This window comes from Mustela erminea, chromosome 1 (assembly GCF_009829155.1).
Source record: "Mustela erminea isolate mMusErm1 chromosome 1, mMusErm1.Pri, whole genome shotgun sequence".
Taxonomy (NCBI): domain Eukaryota; kingdom Metazoa; phylum Chordata; class Mammalia; order Carnivora; family Mustelidae; genus Mustela; species Mustela erminea.
Window position 1 is genome coordinate 135,035,366 of NC_045614.1, and position 25,273 is coordinate 135,060,638.

General features: G+C 39.5%; 1 protein-coding gene and 1 pseudogene across 14 annotated transcripts in view; one reads left to right on the forward strand and one right to left on the reverse strand.

Moving 5' to 3' along the window:
* The window catches only part of LOC116590577 (wiskott-Aldrich syndrome protein homolog), a 112,129-nt gene that overhangs the window by 64,518 nt on the left and 22,338 nt on the right, over positions 1-25,273 (reverse strand). For 9 of the 14 annotated variants that reach the window (XR_004285688.1, XR_004285687.1, XM_032342579.1 and 6 more), the window contains one exon: positions 6,136-6,298. The exons of 3 other annotated variants lie outside the window; for them this stretch is intronic. The gene's annotated coding sequence lies outside the window, so the exon portion shown is untranslated. Of the gene's footprint in view, positions 1-6,135; positions 6,299-24,766; positions 24,878-25,273 lie in introns of those variants that run through there. 2 more of the 14 variants (XM_032342667.1, XM_032342600.1) reach the window with 1 other exon arrangement.
* LOC116590637 lies at positions 12,116-12,360 on the forward strand (annotated as a pseudogene).

Consider the following 25,273-nt stretch of genomic DNA (forward strand, 5'->3'; position numbering starts at 1 on the left):
AAAGGACTTAGATATTTCTTCAGAGAAGTATAAAAACAGCCAATAAGCACATGAAATGACTCTCAACATTGTTAGTCATTAGGGAAGTGGCAAATCAAAACCACAGGGAGATACCTCTTCACATCCACTAGGATGGCTATAATCCCCAAAACATAAAATAACAAGTGTTGGCAAGGATGTGGAGAAATTGGAATCCTCATACTTTGCTGGTTAGAATATAAAATTGCTCTTTCCCAGAATAGCCATTTTGGAAAAGAAATTAGTAGTTCCTCAAAAAGTTACACAGAGAATTACCAAATGACCTAGCAGTTCTACCCTAGGTATATACCCAAGAAAAATGAAATCATATATTCATACAAAAACTTCTACACAAGTGTTCATAACAACATTATTCATAAAAGTCAAAAAAGTGAAATAGCCCACCTGTCCTTTAGCAGATGAATGGATAGACAAAATGTGGTCTATACATACAATGGAATATTATTGTGCCACAAAAAGGAATGGAATATTGTTATATGCTACAACATAAATGACTTTGAAATATTATTCTAAGCGAAAGAAGCTAGGCACAATAGGCTGTATGACTCTATTTATGTAATGTTTGGAATAGGCAAATCCATAGAGATGAAAAGCAGATTATTGTTTGCCAAGGGCTGAGGAAAGGGGAAAGGAGACTAACTGCTAACAGGTACGAGGTTTCTTTTTGGGGTGACAAATATTCTGGAATTAGTGGTAATGGTTCACTCATTATGACAGGCTAAAACCAGTAAACTGTACAGTTAAAATGATAAAGTTTATGTTATGTGAACTACATCTTTTTTTTTTTTTAAAGATTTTATTTATTTATTTGACAGACAGAAATGACAAGTAGGCAGAGAGGCAGGCAGAGAGAGAGGAGGAAGCAGGCTCCCTGTTGAGCAGAGAGCCCGATGCGGGGCTCCATCCCAGGACCCCGGGATCATGACCAGAGCCGAAGGCAGAGGCTTAACCCACTGAGCCACCCAGGCACCCAAACTACATCTTAATTTAAGAAAAAAAAAACACTAGTTAGAGAAAAAAAAAAAAAAAAACACCTTAGATCATGATCTTCCACTGGTTAAACTCTTCAGTGACTTCCTATAGCACTCAGATAAAACTGAACCTTCTTACTTAGTCCTGCAAGGCCTATATGATGGGACCCCTGCCTACCTTTTTTTAATCTCGTTTCCATCACTTCCCTCACAACCCATCCTCCATTTAGATTATAGTCCAGGTTCACTGGCCTCTCACTTCCAGTGCAGGTTTTTACACTTAATCTTCCTCCTTTGTAGAGTATTCTTTACCCAGCACTTCTCGTGGCCACCTCTCCCTTATCATGGAAGTCTCAGATTAATGTCACCTCCTCAGCAAGACTTCTCCCACCATCACTGTCTACCATATTACCTTTTATTATTTTCTTCACAGCATTTATCACTACCTGAAATTATTTGTTTATACATAAATTCCCTGAGAGCAAAGATTTCGCCTGCCTAGTTCACTGCTATCACCCAAGTTCTAAGAATGATGCCTGACACAGAGTAGATGCTCAAAAAATATATTTTGAGTGAATGAATGGGACCTAATTTGTGTACATTGGAAATTTAGACATTTTGATGGTATTTGGGGGGCTGTCAGAGCTTCACCTGATTTGAATGAGAACTTTAGAGACCCCAGTGAGGCCATGTGTATAATATTTAGGGTGGGGAATAAGAAACAGGAAGAGTGGAGAAATGCACCTTGTCATCATTTCCAAATTACCCAAGGACAAAATTTTACAGAAACCATGATCAAACTGCCCAGAGTTTATGAGATTAGCTATAGAAATGTTGCAGTGTAATTCACCATTCTGTTTATTCCCTGCGAGGAGAGTTGGGGCACACATGCTTGATTTGGATGTGCTGGAAGAGATCAAAGGGAGGGAGGATGGCTATGAGGCAGCACAATGAGTGTCCCCATGATTGCAGCTCAGCCCAGCCTCTAGTTCAGGCTTTGATCCTAGAAAGGGACAGTAATAAAGAACAGAGCCACTGACCACAAAGCACATCCGGGAAGAGGGTAGGCCAGGAGAGAAGGATGGTCTGACAGCCCTTAAGAATGGAATTAAGGAGCAACCACAAATATGCCTGTATTGGGAGTGAGAGGGGTGTCAGGGTAGTGGGAAGCACAGAGCTGACATCAGGAGGGCAAGTGGGGATCCTGAGAGCCAGGAAGATGCCCGCTGAAGAAGACACCCTAAAGCTTCTGTGAAAGATCTGAGGCCTGGGATCTCCATATTTTTCTAGTTTAGACTGAGCCACAAGCTGCTTTTTCATTAGTATGACCTAGAGAAATGTGATTACACATATAATAGGGGACAGTGCTCCTATTTCCACCTTCAAACAATGGACATTCTCCATTTCTATCCTGAGATCATCTGTGAATTATATGTGACATAAATTAAACGGAAGCAACATTGGAGGGAAAACCCACCTGTCACTGTATATTTTTGTGAGTCTAATCATTAGGCAAAGGGAAATGCTTACCTCTAAACTAGGCCAGGTGTGAAAAGAATGTAAAGATAATTTAGATTTAGATTATGAAATGAGGAGAAAGGTTATTGAGACTGGAATGAAAAGGCCTGGAGGGCTGAGAAGGTGAGGCGGTGCAAGGAAATTAAAGGCCGGTCTGGGAATAATGACCAACAATGTAAAATGGGAAGAATAGAGTTTTAAACTTGGAAAGGCTTTCTTTGACATTTGCTTGAGCAATTACATATTAAGTATTGAAAATAAGTGAAAGTGATTTTTAGAAAGTTTGAATAAAAGAAAAGCAGAACATGACATGGCCCAGCTTGCTCAGACACACTGAGGTAATTTCTAAGGATGTTTTAGATTGTGAATTTAACGAATTTCAGGCTGTAAGAAAGAACGTGGTGCTGGCTTATACAGATTTGGATTTCTAGAACAACCTAATAGGTGGCCTCCACTGTCAAGCTATCTTGCACACCCCACTGCCTAACTAATCTGCCTGAGAAAACCTTTAATCACTGTAATACCCTGAGCACCTTCCCATGTCTTACTAAATCCACTCTGAGCTCTGCCTGGCCCTCTGGCCCACCTTAGCTGTTCCATCTTCCTTCTTAGTTCTCTCCAGCACACAACCCTGTCTCAGACCTGTCTCTCCACTTGTTTTGCTTCTGGACCTTTGCCCACAATGCTGCCTTGGTCTGAAATGTATGCTTTCTCTTGTCTGCCTTGCCAAATGACATCCTTTTGTCAAGGTCGAGCTTATATTCCAATTCCATCATGGGTCTTTCTAGATTGTCCCTTTCTTTGAACTCCTAAAACACAATTGCTCAATTATATACTGCCATATATTAGTCCTTACACTTACATGTTAGTACCAGGAACTGGAGGAAAGAGAAGAGAGAAATTAATAACAGAGAAGTGTGAAATTCTTGATTTAGATTCTGATTTAGAGGTGGGTGTTTGGCAGAGGATGGAGGAAGTACAGCAAAATGGTCCCAGAAGCCTTTGGTACCGGAAAGGAAGCAGGGACAGTTGTAACGAGCATCCTGCTTTTGCATATCACTTGGCAATAACACCTTAAGTTTTAAGTTCAGCATCATGAAGAATAAGAAACTCAACTTGTGAATGTTCTAGATGACGAAAGTTTATCCTGCACAGTATTGGATCCCATTCCAGACCTACTGAATCAGCATCTCTGAGAGTGGGGCCAACATTCTGTGTTTTAATAGCATTCTAGGTGGTTCTGATGCACAATAAAGTTTAGAGAACCAGTGCTTTAGAGCTTTAGTGCTTTTAAACATTACTCACTATATAAAACTAGTTCTTTAATACATGACATACTTCCTTGCCTTCTGGAATAGGACAGGCTAAACACAAAGTGCTTCTTTTTTGTGGGACCAGAGTCACCATGATCATTACTTCTTGCCCAGTGCCATTATAATAGGCAGCACACCAGACAGAACACCCAGGCACCGTGCTGCCAAGGCCACAGGGCACCAGGTCACCTCACTGGAGCAACTGACTGCAAGTGCTACCTGGGTCCATCATTTGGGTCATTATCTATAGCTTGGGGCTTAATGAAAACAATATAGACCAGTTGAAATTGACTGAATTACAGTACAAAAGAACAAAGTTCACTAATTATGCCCACACCAAAGAGTATAGTGAATATCCTGCAGAGTTCTCTGTGCCCCATTCCCATGTCTCTTCACTAAAGAAGTGGTAGAAATTCTTCAGCAACTCCTGGGAATTCCATTCTCAACTGTATTTGACTCAATATCAAGGCTTTACTGATCATCCTCCAAGTAGCACTCTTTTTTTTTTTTTTAAGATTTTATTTATTCATTTGACAGACAGAGATCACAAATAGGCAGAGAGGCAGGTGGGGGGCTGGGGGAAAGCAGGCTCCCCGCTGAGCTGAGAGCCCGATGTGGGGCTTGATCCCAGGACCTTGAGATTATGACCTGAGCTGAAGGCAGAGGCTTAACCCACTGAGGCACCCAGGCACCGCCCTCCAAGTAGTACTCTTCTTGCTACAGACCAGTTTGCCCAGGAAAAACTCCTTCCTTAGAAGTCATTAAAAATTCTAAAACTCTACTTCTGCAATTACTCAAAGTTAAGATTTTCATTAAGATATCTCCCCAGATGATGGCTCTGTGGGGTTAGCATTCCTCGACTGCATTATGCTGACTTACTACCAGCTTCTTACTGCCAGGGAACAGCAGCTTTTCCATAGGCACAGTTTTGTATCTATCTCTCATCAGAATCTCTGTGCTCTGTCCCCACGAAGGCTTTCAGTAAGATTTACATCCAGATTAGTTCCTTTTGGGAAAAAGTAACTTCCAGTTGAGTCCAAATTGAACAAGATTTCCTTGGATCTGAGGGTAGCTGCGTATGAAAATTTGACCGCTTCTGCCAAAATGCCTCTCAGAGGTGTTTCCCAGTGTTCCCCAGAAATGTTTTGTGCCTGTTTGCCCACACCCTCAATGGCAGAGACAGAAATATCTTTTTCCTGTAGATACCTTGGTGCCCTATGACATCGTCACATAGTAGTTGCCACTAGAAGAACTTCAATCATCTCTCTTCAGATGCTGACTCTTCCTCTCATACAGTTTTCTATTTAATTCAAACAATTGAATTGAAAACTTACTTTGAAACTAGTTCTCACAACTATAAAATCACAGAGCTTACAGTTTTGCTATGATATTTCTAATAACTTCTGTTCTTTTTCTTTTTGAAGATGTGTTAAGATTTTTAAAATCAGAAGGAAAAGAAAATTTTACATGATCTAGCATCTATTTGTATAATAGACTTTGGAGTTTTGTTGTTATTTGTCTCCATATTCTAAGACATCTCTTTATTTCCATTCATGGAAAAGCATTGCCATTTATTAGGAGTCAAAACCTCCCTTACCCAGTACTGTCCCATTATTCATTTCTAGGGCAGCTGAAGTTCAAAAATTAATCACTAATGCAGGATTTTAATAATAGAAGAAACTGGTTTGGGAGCAGGGAGAGTATATAGGACCTTTCTGTACTTCCTGATTAATTTTTCTGTAAACCTGAAACTACTTTAAAAAAAATAGAGTCCATTAATTTCTTTAAAGTAAAAAGCAGAATAGGCTATATAACAAAGCACTGTTTTTATAACCAAGAAATGCATGCACAGAAAACAATAAAACACATTTTACAAAAGCAGATATAAAGAGAAGACACTCATTTAATATGTTAGAATGATGGTCTTTGTGGGGAGTGACAATAGAAGTGGAGTATGGCAAGAAAATGAAATAACAAAAAGGAGACAGAGATAGTGCATGAACGAATGATGGTAATGTGCCATGAACTGAATATGATCAAATCTGACCTATAAACTTGAAATCTTAAAAAAAAAAAAAAAAGTAGTGGTTCTTTACTTGGGCAGGGAGGTAGAATTTAGAGAAATTTTAAAAGAACACACATGCTTCAGCCCCATTTCAGACCCAACAGCATCAGAAACTCCAGACACAGAGCATGTACATTTTGCAAAAGTTCCTATATTAGCCAGGACACATTTAGTTACAAAACCCCAATTCAAATAAGTATAAGCAATAAAAGGAATTGTATTGGCTCACATGGCTTGGAAGTCTGAGGAGCAGTAGCTTCAGGCACAGATGGATCCAGGAGCTCAAGATATCAGGCTCTCACTCACTGCTGCCTGTCTCCATCTCCATCTCCCCTTTCCTGACAGGTTCTCTTTCCATGTGATAGGGAAGCTTTTTATTGACATTTCTGGTCCTGTGGAATGAACACTGCAATTGACAATGCCTCAAGGGCCATGGGAAGTGGAGTAGGAGTTCCCCAACAGAAGGGTTAGGCTAAGCACACCAAATGAGGTAATCATCATATCTTCCCAGGAATTTAATTCAGAATAAGTCACACATTCCCTTGTAGGGTGACATCACAAGATCCCTTGTAGGAATCTTCATGGCAAAAGAAAACAAAGTCACTAAAGCATTTTCCAGGTTTCCCATCCTGGTCTCTTGGCTCACTTTAGCTCAGCTGCCATGTTCATGCCATGATGGTGTTTTGAACACACCATCATGTTCAGTCACACCTTCCCCTGTCCCAGGAACACAAACACATTCATCCAAACTTGCTATGCATCTGGCTTACAACTCTCCTGGATAGGTTTAGAATACAAAATAAAGATATTTAGGGCACCTAGGTGTTCAACAATATAGGTGATGAGTCTAAGATGGAGAAAAACTGGGTAAGTTAACTTATCCCAGGTCACAGCATGCAAAACTGACAGAATTTGAACTCAGGTTTTATACCTCCAAATCTTATGCTCTGTCAAAGTTACAACGTTGCACAGATAGTATTAATAATAAAAATGGGATGCCAACTGCCTCAGTCGGAAGAGCATGTGACTCCTGATCTTGGTATCGAGAGTTTGAGCCCCACGTTGCCTGCAGAAATTACATACATACATAACTTCAAATAGTAATAATATGTGGCTAGAAAGGCATGACCTAGTTACAGCTGCTGTGGAAGAAAGAAAGAACAAATTTTGGTGGAAAACTAGCTGTCAATGCCACAACAATTTAGTAAACTTAACCATTAAAAAAAAAAAAACCAATTAACCATTTAAACAAATCATGTTTGCTCCAAATCCTACGCCCCTGCACTCTGACCCTGCAAAGACCAATTTGTCATAAAAGTTAGGAAACTTAAACTTCTAGGCCTCTCATTTGCATGGACTTTTCTGAAGCCCTGTTAGGGGCCTGTATGAGTTAGCAATTTCTGTATAACAAATTACTCCAAAACTTATCAGCTTAAAACAATGACCTTATTATCTCACACAGTTCCCAAGAGTCTGAAATCTGGGAGCAACTTCTCTGAGTGGCTCTTCTCCAGAGGGTTCTGTGACAGTTCTCATGACATAGGAGCTGAGTTCCCCCAGAAAGAATGATCTGAGATAAAGGGGTCCAAGTCATAATGTCCTTTATAACCTAGACTCCAAAGTGACATCACTTCTGCTGAATTCTTTTGGTTTCACAGACCAACCCCAATACAATACGAGTGAAGAGTTATACCAGGGAATGAATACCAGGAGACAAGGAAAACAGGTGGGCGGTGGGAATCTTCATATGTGAAGCAGGCTATCAATAGGCCCCAGTAATGTGTTCACATGTTTTTTGTAGCATTGACAAAAGTAAGATTTTCTTTATGTTGTCTTAATGAGTCCTCCTCAATTGTAATAGCTTATGGCACCACAAAACATGAGTCCTTTTCTTATATGACCTTCCCAGAATCTTTAAAATCATTTTAGAACATGGTGAATCAATTCTACAAACTAAAACCATTATAGCTAAATTCTGAAGGGATGAAGGACTTTTTCAAAGTGTGTTTGTTTTCATGACTGTTAATGTTATATAGTTGTGCACTGCTAATTTGTTATCAAAGCTAGATGAGAAGTTAGGAGATGCATGTCAGTCTACATTCTACCTCTAACAAACTGGGTGATTCCTTTGATATAATGCATTCTGCTCTCAGAACTAGCTTTGTCAATACCAGTGGTTGCATTAACTAATGTATACAGGCACTTCCAGACAGTTCTTTAAAAGTCTGTGATTAAATGATAGGTCTCTCTATGCTACACATTTCTCATCCATAATATGGGGATGACAGTATCTACTTCACAGAGGTGTAGGGATGATTAAATGAGGCAGCCTATGTAAAGTATGCCAAATATCCTAGCAAGCAGTGCATGCTCAATAAATATTAGCCATTCTTACTCTTTTATGCCTGAAAATTAACCACCTCAGGAAGCCCATTTTGAATAGTTTTATAATATCATAGTAATTTGTAATTTCAGTTTTCATCTCAGATGACTCTGTAAGCTTTTATAAGTGACTTAAAGGTAATATGAAGTACTATCAAGGTTGTGGAACAACTGGAACTCTCATATGTTTATTGATGGGAGTATAAACTAGTGTAATGACTTTGGTAAAATATTTAATAATATACCCACTTAACCTAAACTTATACATATCTTATGACCCAGAATATCCTCTTCTGCTAAACTCAACATACAATAGTGCTACGTCCACCAAAAGATATATGTGAGAATATTCATTATAGCTTTATTGATAATATTCAAACTAAAAACACCCAAATGTCTTTCAACAGTAGAATGGAAAAGTAAACCATATTCATAAAATAGAATGAATATAGCAATGAAAAGAACAAATCTCACCATGATGTTGAGTAAAAGCCAAATATGCAAAATGCATATTTCATGATCCTAATACTTGGAGTTCAAAATCAGACAAACAAAACTGAGGTAATGGAGGTCAGAAGAATGGCTATCTTTGAATAAATATTGATTGGAAGAGAGGGCAAAGGGAGTTTTCTTGGGTGCTGGAAATGTTCTACCTATTGATATGAGTAGTGGTTTCACAGGTGTGTACATATGTCAAAAATCAGTCAAGCTTTAGATTTAAGACTTGCACATGTTATTGTAAGTTGCATCTCAATAAAACATTTTTAAAGTTGGTAATAGTATAAAGAAATACATTGCTGATATCATTGGTGTAGGAAAAGAGTCTTGAACATGATTCAGATTTTATGCAGTTCTGTTTCATTTTAGCTAAATTTTGACAATTATGGTTCTAGGTAGTAATTAATGAATAATTAATTATTACTCCCCTATCATATACTACCTTATTAACTGTGTCAATTGTCCCCTCATTTCCCAAATATTTAAGTGCCAGATGCTCTGCTACATGATGGGATCATTAACAATGAACAAAATAGATATAGCTCTTACTTCCACAGGGCTAGGTATTTTGGCAAGACAGAGAAATAAATCAGAAGTTAAAATTGCAGAGAGACAGTAGAGTGCAGAGGGGTGCGCATAAGAACACTTCCCCAAAGCCATTGGCTGGGAAAGTGAGAGACTGATTTTTGTGTTTTTGCAACCAGTGGAGCTCAAAGACAGGAGTTTGAGAGGTGGGTGGGCTTGGTTGGGGTAGAGACCTGAGGGTGCTGCCCTACTCCTGGAGAGAAGGCAGGCAAGCAACCCAGGACAGATGATGTGATCTGAGGATCACCTAAGGTCAATGGAGAGAGTGTTGTTCTTGGAATGCACCTGTGGGAGGTGGCATTCGCAGACACACCTCTCTGGTGACAAAAGAGCCAATGGGCACCATTTGCCCCCCCCCCCATCCCTAAGCACATGCACAGAGACGCCTGCTGAGGGCAGCCAACCCAGACACTATTTAACCTGTTTGTTCCAAAACCTACGCCCCTGCACTCTGATGCCCTTCTCACCAAACTTGTATCCATTCTAGCACAAACAGACCTTTCCTTGGAAAACCAGCACAGGGACCTCCACAGCACATTCCTCAAGTTTTTGTTTTTACTTTTGTTTTTAAGATTTTAGTTATTTATTTGACAGAGAGAGAACACAAGTAGGCAAAGAGGCAGGCAGAGAGAGGGGGAAGCAGACTCCCTGCTGAACAGAGAGCCCAACATGGGGCTCGATCTCAGGACCCCTTAGACCATGACCTGAGCTGAAGGCAGAGGCTTGACCCACTGAGCCACCCAGGCGCCCTCAAGTTTGAAGTTTTAAAAGTCAGCAGACTTAGCTGGGATAGAGCCCAAAGTGTACTATGCTGCTTCAGGCAGGCAAAGACAGATAGTATGAAAACAGAGATCTGAAAAATGCCTGGGATGCAGGAGGGGGAAATTATTTACTCTTCTGGAGGGTTTCCCTGAGAGCAGCAAACCCCTCTCTGGGTACAAAGGAATTGGTTGGACACATTTCCCTCCCCCATGCCTCAGCATAAACCAACTGCAGTAAATAGCACAGCACCAACACTGGCTCCCTAACCTGCTTAGAGAACTATACATCACAGAATGTATAAAGAACTATACATCACAAGAATATACTTGGGGAACTCACGGACTCCCATCAAATGTAATAGCATTCATATTATAGCAATCCTGGAAGAAGAAGAAGAAGAGAGAAAAGGGTGCAGAAGTTTTATTTGAGGAAATAATAGGTGAAAACTGCCTTATTCTGGGGAAGTAAACAGACATCCAAATCCAGGAGGCACAGAGAACTCCCATCAAAATGGCTGACATCAAGACATATTGTAGTTAAATTTGCAAAATATAGTAATAGGAAAAAATCCTAAAAGCAACAAGATGAAGTCCTAACTTACAAGGGAAGACCCACAGAGCTAGCTGTAGCTCTCTCCACAAAAACTTGACAAGCCAGAAGAGAGTGGCATGATATATTTAACATGCTGGATGAGAAAAATCTGCAGCCAAGAATACTCTATCCAGCTAGGCTGTCATTCAGAATAGAAGGAGAGATAAAGAGCTTGCCATACAAACAAAAGTTAAGGAGTTCATGACCACTAAAACAATGCTGCAAGAAAAAGGGAACTCTGAATGGGACAGACCAAAAGTGACAGACTAGAAAGGAACAGAGAAAATCTCCAGAAACAATGACAAGACATGTAATAAAATGGTACTGACTACACATCTATCAATAATTACTCTGAATGTAAATGGAATAAATGTTCCAATCAAAAGACATAGGGTCTCAGAATGGATTTTTAATTTTTTTTATTTTTTATTTTATTTTATTTATTTTTTTTAAATTTATTTAACAGACAGAGATCACAAGCAGGCGGTGAGGCAGGCAGAGAGAGAGGGGGAAGCAGGCTCCCCGCTCAGCAGAGAGCCCGATGCGGGGCTCGATCCCAGGACCCTGGGACCATGACCCGAGCCGAAGGCAAAGGCCTAATCCACTGAGCCACCCAGGTGCCCCCAGAATGGATTTTTTAAAAGAAGCTATATATGAATATATATATATATATATGTATATATACATATATATATATATATTTTGTTGTTGTTGTTTTGTTTTGTTTTTTAGTTTCTAGATCATCTATTTCTGCTCTAATCTTTATTACTTTTCTTCTGCTCATGACCTGAGCCGAAGGCAGAGGCTTTAACCCACTGAGCCACCTGGGTTCCCCCAAAATGGACTTTAAAACAAAGACTATAACAAGAGACAAAGACAGACACTATATAATAATAAAGGGGACAATCCAACAGGAAGGAAGATCTAATTATAAATATTTATGCAGCCAACATAGGAGGACCCAAATACATCAAATAGTTAATAACAAACATAAAAGAACTAATTGATATTTTGCAATAATAGTAGGGGACTTTAACACCTCACTTACAGCAATGGACAACATTTAAGCAGAAAATCAACAAGGAAAAAAATGGCTCCGAATGACACACTGGACCAGATGGACTTAACAGATATATCCAGAACATTTCATCCTAAAGTAGCAGAGTACGTATTCTTTTCAAGTGCACATGGGACATTCTCCAGCATAGATCACATACCAAGTTACAAATCACGCTTCAACAAATACAAAGAGATTAATATCATACCATATATTTTTTTCTGCCCATAACACTATGAAACTTGAAATCAACCAACAGAAAAATTTGGAAAGACCACAAATACATGGAGATTAAACAACATGCTACTGAAGAATGGATGGGTCAGCCACTGCCATGAATAGCATGGGGGAGGCCTGTACCAGCGTGAAGTGTGAGTTTGACCAATGCTTCAAATGGTGGTTTGCCAAGAAGTTTTAAAGCGTCGGCTCGGAAGACCCATACACCAACCCCTTCAAGTGCTATCAGCAGTATTCAGAAAGCAATAAAGGAGGAGATTCCCACTGCAGGACTGGAATTCATGGGCCATGGCAAAGAAAAGCCCGAAAACTCTTCTTGACCTTGAAAGTCACCTTGACAGTCACTCCTCCAGTCAGGAAATTGAGGACACTAGATTTCATCAATTAAGACTGTGAAAAAAGTCATCAATTCGATGGGTTTAGGAAGGAGGAAGTTTCTCTCCTTCCTGTCCTCTCTCTTGTGAAAGATGATGAACCATCACTCTGCTTTGAGATGATTTCTCACTTGCTTTGGCATCCTTGCAGGAACTCCATGTGCTAAAACCAAACGATTTCTTGGATTATGGTTGCAATACTTGGTCTGGGATCAGCTTTAAATATCCTTTGTATGTAAATACTGATAAACTTGTCAGAATGATCAGGGTTGCCTGACCTCTTGAGTTTTGTGGTATGTTGTATATACAACCAAGTATATTGTATATACAATTGTATATACAACCAAATATATTTGTGGGAGGTATAATTCATGCAAGCAATTAATTAGGATCACTCTTTTCTCTCAGGGAGCTAAGGCTCTGAAAAGGGATCCCAGCCCAGTAGTTTTAACCAATGCTTGGGAGCACGGTTTCATTTTCATATAATAACTTTTAAGATTGCTGGTGGATTGGGTTAGCCAAGAGGAAGACAGCTTAAACAGACAGTTCCCTGCCTTAAGAAGAGGTGTCAGTTTCTAATTAAGTTGTGAAAGCTTGAAGAATGTTGCAGTATACACATTTCAGAGCTCATAGTGTAAGTTAGGAAATAAAATCCTTGGAGTAACAATGGAGGAAGATGCTAAATTGCAAAATTTGCTATTGCCAGCTTTCAGATCAAGTCAGTTAATGAAGCCAACCTATATTATCATTAAAATTGACAAAATGCTGCATCTGATTAAATGGAAGAAGAGTTTGTTTTATTTGCCTATGTACCAACCCTGTCCTGTGATATCTGTAATCATGAAGATGGAATAAATAGTAACATTTAGTTACAAAAAAAAAAAAAAAGAATGAATGGGTCAACCAAGAAATTAAAAAATACATGAAACCAAATGATAATGAAAACATGACAGTCCAAAATCTTTGGGATGCAGCAAAAACAGTAATAAGGGAAAGTATATAACAATACAGGCCTATCTAAAGGAGCTAGAAAAAGAACAACAGATGAAGCACAAAGCCAGTAGCAGAAGAAAAGTAATAAAGATTAGAGCAGAAATAGATGATCTAGAAACTAAAAAACAAAACAAAACAACAACAACAACAACAAAAAACCCCAGTAGAATAAATCAATGACACCAAGAGCTGGTTCTTCAAAAAAATGAGTAAGATTGATAAACCCCTAGCCAGACTTAACAAAAAGAGAGAGAGGGAGAAAGAGAAAGGACCCAAATAAATAAAATCACAAATGAGAGAGGAGAAATCATAACCAACAATACAAACAATTATAAGAGAATATTAAGGAAAATTCTATACCAACAAATTGGACTATCTGGAAGAAATAAATAAATTCCCAGAAACACATAAACTACCAATACTGAAACAGGAAGAAATAGAAAACTTGAACAGACTGATAACCAGCAAAGAAATTGAATCAGTAATAAAAAAATCTCCCAACAAACAAAAGTCCAGGGCCAGATGGCTTCACAGGATAATTCTACAAAATACTTATTTTTTTTTTTTAAAGATTTTTATTTATTTGCCACAGAGAGAGCGAGCGCAAGCGAGTACACACAAGCAGGCAGAGAGGCAGGCAGAGGCAGAGAGAGAAGCAGGTTCCCTGCCAAGCAAGGAGCCTGATGCGGGACTTGATCCCATGACCCTGGGATCATGACCTGAGCCAAAGGCAGTGGCTTAACCCACTGAGCCACCCAGGCGTCCCCTACAAAATATTTAAAGAGAGTTAATACCTATCCTTTTCAAACTATTCCAAAAAATAGAAATGGATGGAAAACTTCCAAATTCATTCTGTGAGGCCAGCATTACCCTGATTTCAAAACAAGACAAAGATCCCACTAAAAAAGAGAACTATAGGGAAAGAAGGGAGGGAGGGAAAGAGGAAGGAACAAAGGAAGGAACGAATTATAGGCCAATATCCCTGATGAACATAGATGCAAAAATTCTCTACAAAGTACTAGTAAATCAAATCCAGCAGTACTTTAAAAAAATCATTCACTGTGATCAAGTGGGATTTATTCCTGGGCTGCAAGGGTGGTTCAATATTCACAGATCAATCAATCAATGTGATATACCACATTAATAAAAGAAAGGATAAGAGCCATCTGATCCTCTCAATAAATGCAGAAAAAGCTTTGGACAAAGTACAACATCCATTCATGATAAAAACCATCAACAAACTGAGGGTAGAGGGAACATACCTCAACATCGTAGAGGCCATATATGAAAAACCCATATCTAATATTATTCTCAATGGGGAAAAACTGAAAGCTTTTCCTCTTTTCAGGAACAAGACAGGGATGTCCACTCTCACCACTGTTACTTAACACAGACTGGAAGTCTTAGCCTCAGCAATCAGACATCAAAATTAAATTTAAAAAGCATCCAGATTGGCAAGGAAGAAGTCAAACTTTCACTCTTTGCAGATGACAAGATACTCTATTTAGAAAGCCCAAAAGACTCCACTAAAAAAAATTCTTAGAACTGATGCACGAATTCAGTAAAATCACAGGATGCAAAATCAATATACAGAAAGCTGTTGCATTTCTATACACCAATAATGAAACATCAGAAAGAGAAATCAAGGCATGGATCCCATTTACAATTGCACCAAAACCCACAAGATAACCAACGATAAACCCAACCAGAGAGATAGAAAATCTGTACTCTCAAAACTATAAAAACATTGATGAAAGCAATTGGAAGATGAGACAACAAATTGGGAAAACATTCCATGCTATAGATTGGAAGAACAAATATTGTTAAAATATCTATACTACCCAAAGCAATGTACACATTTAAAGCAATCCCTGTCAAAATACCACCAGTTTTCACAGAACTAGAATAAAAAAATCTTAAAATTTGTATGAAACCACAAAAGACCTCCAATAGCCAAAGCAATCTTCATAAAGAAAAGCAAAACTGGAGATATCACTTCCAGACTTCAAGTTATATTACAAAGCTGTAGGGACCAAAAAAGTCTGGTAGTGCCACAAACACAGACACACAGATCAATGGAACAGAGTAGAAAACCCAGAAATGAACCCACAACTATATAGTCAATTAGTCTTTGACAAAATAGGAAAGAGTATCCAATGGAAAAAAGACCATCTCTTCAATAAAAGGTGTTGGGAAATTGGACAACTGCATGCAAAAGAATGAAACTGGACCACTCTCTTACACCATACACAAAAATACATTCAGAATGGATAAAAGACCTAAATGTGAGAACTAAAACCATAAAAATCCTAGAGAAGAACACAGGCAATAACTTCTTTGACATTGACCATAGCAACTTCTTACAAGATATGTCTTCTGAGGCAAGGGAAACAAAAGCAAAAATGAACTATTGGGACTTCATTAAGATAAAAATCTCCTTCGCAGTGATGGAAACAATGGAACTAAAAGGCAACCAATGGAATGGGAGAAGATACTTGCAAATAACATCTCTGATAAAGGGATAGTATCAAAAATATATAAAGAACTTGTAAAATGGAACACTCAAAAACCAAATAATTCAGTTTAAAAATGGGCAGAAGACAAGAATAGACATTTTTCCAAAGAAGACACATACATGGCTAACAGACACATGAAAAGATGCTCAACATCACTCATCATTAGGGAAATACAAATCAAAACCACAGTGAGATGCCACCTCACACCTGCCAGAATGGCTAAAATTAACAACACAGGAAACAACAGGTGTTAGTGAGGATGTGGAGAAAGGGGACACCTTTTGCACTGTTGGTGGGAATGCAAACTGGTGCAGTCACTGTAGAAAACAGAATGGGTGTTCCTCAAAAAGTTAAAAATAGGGACATCTGGGTGACTCAGTTGGTTAAGCATCTGCCTTCAGTTCAGGTCATGATCCTAGGATCCTGGGATCAAGTCCCACATGGGGCTCCTTGCTCAGCAGAGAGCCTGCTTCTCCCTCTACCTGCTGCTCCCCTGCTTGTGCATGCTTGCCCACTCACTCTCTCGCAAATAAATAAAATCTTTAAAAAACAAAAGTTAAAAACAGAACTACTCTACTATCCAGCAATTGCACAACCAGGTGTTTACCCAAAGGATACAAAAATACTGATTCAAAGGGATGCATGCACCCCAATGTTTACAGCAGCATTATCAACAATAGCCAAATTATGGAAAGACCTCAAATGTCTATCGACTGTTGAATGGATAAAGAAGAGGTGGAGTCTGGCTGACATATTACTCAGGCATAAAAAAGACTATTAGAAATTCTTAAAGGTTTAGAATCTTTAGAAGAATTAGGCTGCATCTCAGCTTATTGTGTATTCAGGAACCCACATTTTCACGTCTAAGGTACAGGTTAGGGTTGGGGTAGGGTTAGGTGCAGAGTTAGGGTAAGGGTATGTGCCTGGTATCCAGCAGTTCAAGATTTCTCCTGAGAATAAAACTCTAGACTTCTGCTGGGGTTATAATATATATGGCAGTCATCTACCAAGCTGAGGCAACGAGGGGATATGTGTCTAAATACTCTTAAAAAAAAAAGCTACAATTTCATGTCACAGATGTATTATGGGGAAGTAGAATATTACTTCCCTGCTATTGGGGAATAAAGCAGAGGCAGTAACAACCAGAAGGAAAATATTTGCTAAAGAAAATAATATCTAAGCTGAAATTAGTTCCTTCAGAGCGGAAATAGCATGCTGTTCCACAAGATAAAGATTGCATGGCGTAGTCTAGGACCTGAGAGAAGTTCATTATGTCTGGACCTAAAGTGTGCTAGAGAGGGAGCAAGGAGTGCAATAAATGATGCTAGAGAAGCCAACCCAGGGAAAGCCCTATAAGCCCTATGAAAGTAGTAAAGATTTTATTATGTGCATATTATGTGCATGACTTGACATGTGTCCTAGACATAATATTCTGTCTCCAGTGTGACAAATGAACTTGAGGAAGGTAAGACTACAGGAAGAGAGACAGCTTGGGAGGCTGTTGCAGTAAACTGGCTAGAGTGATGGTGTCTAAACTAAAGCAATAGACATAAATGCAATAGAGATGAAATGAGAGATATTTAGAGAATTAGAAACAATGGGACTTGAAGATTGTTTGGCTAAGCAAAGCAGAGTGAAAAGTGAAGGCTGACACCCAGTTTCTGGCTTAAGCAACTCTGTTGGCAGTGATGCCATCCCCCAGGATAGGGAATATAATAAGGAGTACTATTTTGCTAGTTTGCTAGTTCGAGGAATTTTGAGGAGGTGAGGGGGGAAGCCAATGAGTTCTGTTATGACTATCCTGTGTTTAAAGTGCTTATGAGACAACGACGGAGAGATATTCAGAAAGTATTGGTGCTTAGGAGACATAACTGTCCTTAAGAAATAAATTTGGAGGTCAGCACTAAATTAACTAAAGCAATGAAGTAGAAACAACCTAAAATCACCCCTAAACAATATGTAGAATAGAAAGATCAACAGATACTGTATACAACACTGAGAAATACTCACCTTTAAACGATAAGCAGAAGAGAAAGAAGGTCCCTCAAAGAATACTGAGGAGGAACGAAGGAGAAGAAAGAAACCAGAGGATCATGTGTACAGAAGCTAAAGGAAGGAAGGTTTCCCACAAAAGTGGCAGGTGGGCAACAGGGTCAAATGTTGCCAAGAGGGACGCCTGTGTGTCTCAGTTGGTTAAGCAGCTGCCTTCAGCTCGGGTCATGATCCCAGCGTCCTGGGATAGAGTCCCACATCGGGCTCCTTGCTCGGCAGGGAGCCTGCTTCTCCCTCTGCCTCTGCCTGCCTCTTTGTCTGCCTGTGCTTGCTTGCTCTCTCTCCCTCTGTCTCTGACAAAAAAAAAAAAATTTTGCCAAGAGATTGTGTCAGGGAAGTCCTGGTGATCTTGACAAGAGTAGTAGCAGAGGAGGTAGCTGCCAAATTTCAGTGGTTGAGGACTGAATGGGAGGTGAGGTGGTTATTTCTGATTCTCAAATATCCACCCGCTTTTCCAAAATTGGAGAACCCTCTTCCTCTGGCATTTGAGTAGAGTACTAGTTTTAGACAACAACAGTACACGCTCACTAGTTTAAGTAGAAAGAAATTTATTCCAAGATTTTGTTTAGTTTATAGGACATCTGGGAAGGCCAAGACACCAAGCTTGGTTATCGAACGGTCACTGGCAAGACAGCCAGGAAAAAGCCCAACTACACCATGGGAACTTTCCAACAGGTTTGGTCTTGTTGTCACCACCTGATGCTTGATATCCATGAATCAGGCTCTGGTCACTAGGATCTCTACAACAGCTGCAGTAGAAAAAACAAAAGCCTCTATGATCTGCACTTGCCAGAACTGTTGCCTTGGCCTTGCCAAGCCTGGCAGGGGCACATCTGCCTGGCAGAAAGCATGGGTAACCCTTGCTGCACTTTATGGGAGTCTTGAAAACATACTCTTTAGCTTTCTATCTCCTAAAACCCAGAAAGGCATGCTACAATGGATTGGAAAGGTGTAGAATGAGACAACTGGTAGTGATTGCCACTGTCCATCCCTTTGCCTATTCAGCATCAATTCATCTTTCTCCCCAAACTTCAAATTATAAACCACAAATTGCACCAACATATAGATTTCTGAAGTTTTTCCATTGCTTTTGCCCCTGGGCATGGTAGTAGAAGGAGGCAAAGGATACTCTCGGTTCTAGATCTGCTCCCCCTTGCCTTCATTTTGTGGTAGAAACCCTACTTCCCCTTTAAAATCTTAAATACTCCAGCCAGTACATGTAATCCCCCTCACCTTGTTCATGAAGCACGAGGAATCCAAATAGACCAGGTGTCAGTCTCAACCTCTACTTCACTGTAAGCCCTTTTGTTTCCTGATGGACTCATCCCTTCCTTGGATAGTAAGACTATTTAACCATCAAAACTGAAAGTTGTAGGGATAGAGAGAAAATTTTTGAGAATGGGTCATTAGGTTTATTGTAGGAAGTACCCCTCTTACTTCACATCCATTGTTTTCTGACCCTATGTATTGTGACCATGAGAGATACATACTTAGTGCCTTCTGACTGACAGCTTTACAGCCGCACAGCTGGTACGTTCATTAGGTCTCCCCAAGGACTGTCTGCCTTTCTAAAAGCCCACCTGCTTTTGGGTGATGGGATACATGGTAAGATCAGTGAATCTCAACAGCATTAGCCCAATGCTTTACTTCATTCATATATAAACAAATTCTCCGGTCAGAAACAGTAGTTAATACAATACCATGACAATGAATTAGGTACATAATAGGACTATAGGTAATGATGCAGGTAAAATTTTGGCAAGCAGGGAAACTCAACCTAAATTTATAGTAAATACATATTTACAGTGAGGAGAATTGCTGCCCTCTCCATGATGGAAGAACCCTAGTTGTTAAACTGCCACTAGATGGTTGTTTGGTGTTCCAGAGCTGAGGGCACGATCAGAATGCAGCTGTTGGTCACTACAGCAGGTATGTTAGGCACTCAGGAGTAATAGTAGCCAAGTTAGTTCCAGCACTTGGGGGAGGACGGAGGTAATATTGAACCTAGGAGTAATCTCCTTCCTTGCCACCACAAAAACTTTTTAAATGAGCCTACTGAACAAACACTTAGATGCCTGGGAAAAGGCCAGTTTTCGAATATTGCCCATCTCCTCTGTAGGAGTCCCTGGCAAGCATCCATGTGGGACATAGTCCTCAGTCTGCGCACAATCTGAAGATGTCCATCTATGCATTTCTTTCCCCATATCTCTTTGTTACAATCTTTCATCCTTGTTTTTTCCATGGTCTGACTAGCTCTTCGCATGAATCAATATAGATCCACACCTCAGAAGATGTCCTTCCAAACAAAATAGAACATAATACAATCCTTCCAAAACTTACACGAATGCATCTAAAAACCTAGAGGATGATTTCTTTTTCCTTGTGAAGAAGAGCTAAAGTCACCTGCTAATACTGAGGGAAGAAAGTGACAGAGTCAGAGATTTGAGGAATACAGAAGTATTAAAATACCCACACATGAGAGAGAGACAACTTGGAAAACGAAGAAATGAGGTGGAGACAATTTTAAAGAAGTCAGACTACATGGTTATGTGATTTTCCTCCAGAAGCAGTACTTTAAGCCACTAAAAGCAAAACCACCACAATGGACAAATAAAGCATGTTTCTTGCAACCTCAAGACTTCACTCACCTGCATTTAAAAATATTTGCTATCTCGCGAAATTAATATACTGGTAATTGTAGCTAAATCGGGGTTATTATTTAGATATTATATTTGTTAATATGATCTTTTGTCCAAGAATATATAAGAATAATATATAAGAAAGTATTATTTGGGATAATCATCTTAAAAATCTGTAAAATCAAGTGATATCAAGTCCCTGAGAAGGGGGATTGGGGACTAGAAGACAAGAATGGAGGGAGATACACTTTTCACTCCATACCCTTTTGTACCTTTTGAATTTTACATCTGTATGAAAAAATACCTATACAGTCTCTTGATGTATCCAGCTTCACTTGATATAAGTATGTTTCTCTGAGAGGACGGGGATCTCTGCAACTGTAGCCCATTGGGTCTGCTCTGTGCCAAATAGCACCCAGAGATGGTTTTCTTTACTGTGTGTGTGAGTGTGTGTGTGTGTGTCTAAATATTTTATTTATTTATTTGACAGAGACAGAGATCACAAGTAGGCAGAGAGGCAGGCAGAGAGGGGGAAAGCATGCTCCCCACTGAGCAGAGAGCCTGATGCGGGGCTCGATCCCAGGACCCTGAGATCATGACCTGAGCTGAAGGCAGAGGCTTTAACCCACTGAGCCACCCAAGCACCCCAGAGATGGTTTTCTAAGCCATTTCTCAATATCAGCTAACCAGAAGGGTTTTTTCCAAAATCTTTGTGATGGGAATAAATATTTTGTCATGTATCCACTCATTGACTTGTCTATGTAGTCAACCAATTTGTATCAAGGCTTGTGTGTTTTCTGAAAACCCCTATAGAATATGTTCTAGGAAACACAGAGCTACAAAAAAAAAAAGCCTCTAGTTAGTTGCCTCAGTCTTTTCGAATGGGGCAGCATGTAAGCAAGGAGTGATCCCCACCCTCCATTTATTTACAGACAGATATGTAGGAAAGTCCTCAATAGAACAGGATGATGTAAAGCTGTATGTGACAAATTTTGTGCTATAGGAGTGAAGAAACAATTCATTCTGGGCATATCAGGAAAGATTTCACAGGGGAAAAAAACAACACACATCTGAACTAGATTGTGAATAATGATTAGAATTTTAGAGAAGAAAAAGAGATGGAAAATGCATTTTAGATTGAGGGAACAGCTTGAGCACAGGCATAAAAACAATATGTGTGGCAAATTTGGGAAAATGGTCATCATTTAGTGAAATACGAATTCAGTGTGCATGGAAATACAGGAGCAGGATGCCTAAAGGAACAGACAGGTTATGTTGCCTGAGACATGAACTGGAAGCTACTCAAAGTTTGTGAAAAGGAACAAGTTTCCCTCATGTTTTAGGAAGATATTATATTTAGGCAGTGTGATAACCTAAGAATCATAGGCTTTGATGTTAAGCTGACCTAAACTTGAATCTTATCTTGTACTCACTAGAAGAGTCATTTGGGGCAAGTCACTTAACTGCTCTATTTTCAGGTTCATCGTATCAGACCCGAGTTAATGAATGAGCAAAGCATACTTGCATGGCACATAGCAGAGGTTAAATAAATTGTAGGTACTGTTGTTGTTGTTGTTGTTATTATTTTAAAGATTTATTTACTTATTTGAGAGAGAGGACATGACAAGTCAGGGGAGGAACAGAGGGAGAGGGAGAATCTCAAGCAGACTCCCTGTTGAGTGTGGAGCCTAATGCGGGGCCTAACCCCACGACCCTCGAGACCATGACTTGAGCCAAAATCAGGAGTCAGTCACATAACCAGCAGATCCACCCAGGTGCCCAGTATTATTACATTTATGGCAATATGGAAGGTATATTAGCAAGGTAGAATATTGAATATATGGGCTAGTTCAGGGACTGAAATGGCATCTAGGTGAGGAGATGAGAGCCCCCAAATAAATGATGACTGTAGAAACAGAAATGGCTGAACATAAGATATTGGCATCTAGTGGGCAGAGGCCAAGGATCCTACAATGTATAAAACAGTCATCAAAAATGAAGACTTATTGGGCTCAAAGTTCAGTAGTGCTCACGGTGGAGAAACCTTATATAAATGGATAGAGATCAAAGAACAGGTTGAATGACCTTTCCTCATTTTTTTTAAAATATAAACTATTTAAAACATATTTAAACCATAATAAATACCCACATACTTATTACTAAAATTTAAGAAATATTCATAACATGGTTCATCGATATCAAGGAGAATTCTCGGTGGAGCCATGATTCTGAATAATTCTTGAGAAACACTGTAGCCCTGTATGACAAAGAATCAGCTGTATCTGTTGGAAGAGTACTTAAATATCTTCAGGTAAAGGTCCTTTGCTCCCCCTTCATGGAACTTTAAAATGGAAAGTTTCTGAAAGGAATAATTTGTTAAGAGTAAGAATTTTCTCTGGCTCATTAAGCAATATTAACGAATATCATTAAGATAGCATAGTATCTGGAAAAGAAAGAAAAATTGCAGTATGCTATAAAGAAAACTTTCAGTAAGTGAAGTGTGACATTTCATGGGGACTTTGCTTAAATGGAATCAGACAGAGAATCTAATCTAGTTTTACAAGACCCTCATAGTTCCATCAAAATATGACGTTGGGGAAGGATTCAGTCTTAGCATGGGCAGGACCCCAAGTCTGTATATTTCCACTACACATGTGAATCCTCCCCTAAAGTGCCACAAACATAAATGATTAAAATTAACTGACTCCTTCAGGCTTTTAGTGAACATTAATGCTTGTGAGATAAGTAGAGAAATACAGACAAGGCAGGTCAGACAGGCTTATGCCCCAGCAAAGGGACTGCTCCTGTAATCAGGCCAATTCAGATTCATACCACAACAAATTTATAAGAACTGCAGCAAATTCACAAGTGTGAATTTGGGCAGGTATGAAATCTATACATGCCAAGGATCCATTGTATAACTATTACATCATTGTACTTACAATGTCTCCCTTCTTTGATCCATGCCTGCCTAGCCACTCAAATCTTGTTTTATTTACCTGTGTATAAAGGAGATACGCATTTTTAAAGATTTGTTTATTTATTTATTTTAGAGAGAGCACAGGGAGGAGAAGAAGAGGGAGAGAGAAGCTTTTTTTTTTTTAAGATTTTTTTTTAAATTTATTTATTTGACAGAGAGAGATCACAAGTAGGCAGAGAGGCAGGCAGAGAGAGAGAGAGAGGAGGAAGCAGGCTCCCTGCTGAGCAGAGAGCCCGACGCGGGACTCGATCCCAGGACCCTGAGATCATGACCTGAGCCAAACGCAGCGGCTTAACCCACTGAGCCACCCAGGCGCCCAGGGAGAGAGAAGCTTAAGCAGACTCCATGCTGAGCTCAGAGCCCCATGCAGGGCTCAAACCCACGACCCTGAGATCAGGACAGCTGCTGAAACCAAGAATTGGACGCACAAGCTACTGTGCCACCCAGGCGCTCCTAGGACATGCATTTTTAATTCAAAAGAATCCAGCTGCCTTATGCAGAATTTTATGTGGATTGTGATGTCAATGGTTTAACATGCTCATGTAAAGCTCTAAAGTTGTGTTTGTTCAATACACACTACGTTTTTTATGATTATGCTCAGTTAGCCAACACATAATACATCATTAGTTTTTGATGTAGTTTTCAACAATTCATTAGTGTATTACATTTTTTGAAGATTTTATTCATTTATTTTATAGAGAGAGTACAAGAAAGAGCAAGGGGAGGACCAGAAGGAGAGGAAAAGGGAGGAGGAAAGAATCCTTCACAGGGCTTAATCCCAGGACCATGAGATCATGACCTGAGATGAAACCAAGAGTTGGATGCTTAACTGACTGTGCAGCCCAGGTGCCCCAACAATACATATGTTCATTAAGCATGTAAAACATGGCTAGTCTAAATAGAGATACACTGCAAATGTAAAAAAGTGTGGAATTTAGGGACGCCTGGGTGGCTCAGTTGGTTAAACGACTGCCTTCGGCTCAGGTCATGAGCCCAGCGTCCTGGGGTCGAGTCCCACATCGGGCTCCTTGCTCAACAGGGAGCCTGCTTCTCTCTCTGCCTCTGCCTGCCATTCTGTCTGCCTGTGCTCGATCTCTCTCCCTCTCTCTCTGACAAATAAATAAAATCTTAAAAAAAAAAAAAAGTGGAATTTCAAGGACTCACTTTAAAAAAAAAAACAGAAAATATCTCATTAATTTTATTAAATTGATTACACATTAAAATTATACTATTTTGGATATCTTGGGTTGAATAAAATATATTATTAAAATCAGTCTTTTTCTTTTTCCTTTTTAAGTGCAGCTCCTAGAAAACATAAAATTAAATATGTGACTTGCATTATATTTCTGTTGGATGGTGCTAACCTACAGCTTACCCTTACACATCTAGCCATTTTTAGGAATAGATACATTCTAATTCAGACATACAGCTAATGTAATAGGCATGGTATGGAACCAGACATTCAGACACCAGTTTTCCAGAGAAATAGCTTTAGACTGTATACTCAATAAAAGGCACTGTGTTAGATTACACTGTGCTAGCACGCCTGGGTGGCTCAGTTGGTTAAGTGCTTGCCATTGGCTCAGGTCATGATCTCAGGATACTGGGATCCAGCCCTGCATCAGGCTCTCTGCTTAGCAGAGAACCTGCTTCCCCTTCTCCCTCTGCTGCAGACACCCCAATGATACATATGTTATTGAG